We start from the raw sequence: 1,751 nt of genomic DNA on the forward strand, positions 1-1,751 counted from the left end.
TTGTTGAGAATCTTTGCATCTGTGTTCATCAGAGATATTGGTCTGTAATTTTCTTTTTTGGCAGCATCTCTGTCTTTGGTATCAAAGTGATGTTGGCTTCATAAAAAATATTTCAAAGTGTACTCGTTTTTTCAATTTCATGAAAGAGCCTGGCCGGAATTGGTAGTACTTTCTCTTGAAAGGTTTGAAAGAATTCATTAGTGAATTCATCTGGCCTGGGATTTTGTTTTTGGGCAAACATTTGATTATTATTTTAATTTCCTCAATGGTAATGGGGTATTTAGATATGCTACATCTTCCTTATTCAACTGTTGAAGGTTATAAGAGTCTAAGAATTTATCCATTTCTTCCAGTTTCTCATGTTGAGTGGCATAGAGTTTCTCAAAGTAGTCTCTAATTACCCTTTGAATTTCTGCAATATCTGTAGTGATCTCCCCCTTTTCATTTCTAATACTGGTTATCAAGTTTCTCTCTTTCTTTGTGAGTTTTGTGAATGGTCTATCAATCTTGTTTATTTTTTTTAAAGAACCAACTTCTACTTTATTGATCTTTTGGATTGTTATTTGGGTTTCCACTTCATTAATTTCTGCTCTAAGCTTTGTTATTTCTTTCTGTCTTCCTATTTTTGTTTCCTTTTGTTAATCATTTTCTAATTTTATAAGCTACATCATTAACCTATTTAGGTATGCCCCTTCTTTTTTCCTGATTTGTGCTTGCAAAGCTATAAATTTTCCTCTCAGTACTGCTTTTGCTGTGTCCCATAGATTCTGATAGTTTGTGACTTTATTGTCATTTGTTTCCAGGAAATTTGATTTCCTCTTTGATTTCATCTCAGACCCACTCTTTGTTCAGTAGTAGACTGCTTAATTTCCAGGTGTTAAATTTTTTTTTCTGTGACCTTTGTAGTTCACATCTAATTTTGTGGTCAGCAAAGGTAGCCTGAAAAATTTCTATCCTCTTGATTTTATGGACATATGTTTTATGTGCCAGCATGTGTTCTATCCTGGAGAATGACCCATGTACTTTGGTGCAGAATATGTATTCAGGTTTCTGGGGATGGAATGTCTTATATTTATCTACTAGGTCTCTTTCTTTCTTTTCTGTTTTCAGGGCCAGTATATTATTGTTGGGTTTCTGTCTGTTTGACCTATCAAACGTTGACAGTGCCATGTTGAGGTCTACCACAAATATTGTATTATTATTGATATCCTCTTTCAAATTTGTCAATAATCGTATTATATAATTTGCCGGTCTCATTGGTTGCACATATGTTTAGTAGTGCTATTTCTTCCTGTTGCACATATCCCTTGATATGTGTCCATCTTTGTCCATTACAAATTTTCTGAGTCTAGAGTTTGTGTCAACTGATATTAATATGGCCATCCCAGTGTTTTGTTTTGTTTGGTTTGGTTTTTGGGTCACACCCAGCAGCACTCAGTGGTTACTCCTGGCTCTATGCTCAGAAATCGCTCCTGGCAGGCTTGAGGGACCATATGGGATGCTGGGATTTGAACCACCATCCTTCTGCGTCTAAGGTAAATGCCTTACCGCTGTGCTATCTCTCCGGCCTCACCCACCCCAGAATTTTTAAGGGTGTTGTTTGCTTGGATGATTTTCCTCCAGCCTTTGATTTTGAGTCTATGTTTGTTCTGAGTATTCAGGTGTGTTTCTTGTAGGCAGCAGAAGGTTGAATTCATCCTTTTGATCCATTAGTCATTCTAGTCTCTTAATTGGTGCTTTTAGTCCATTGA

Source organism: Suncus etruscus, chromosome 1 (assembly GCF_024139225.1).
Source record: "Suncus etruscus isolate mSunEtr1 chromosome 1, mSunEtr1.pri.cur, whole genome shotgun sequence".
NCBI classification, from domain to species: Eukaryota; Metazoa; Chordata; class Mammalia; order Eulipotyphla; family Soricidae; genus Suncus; species Suncus etruscus.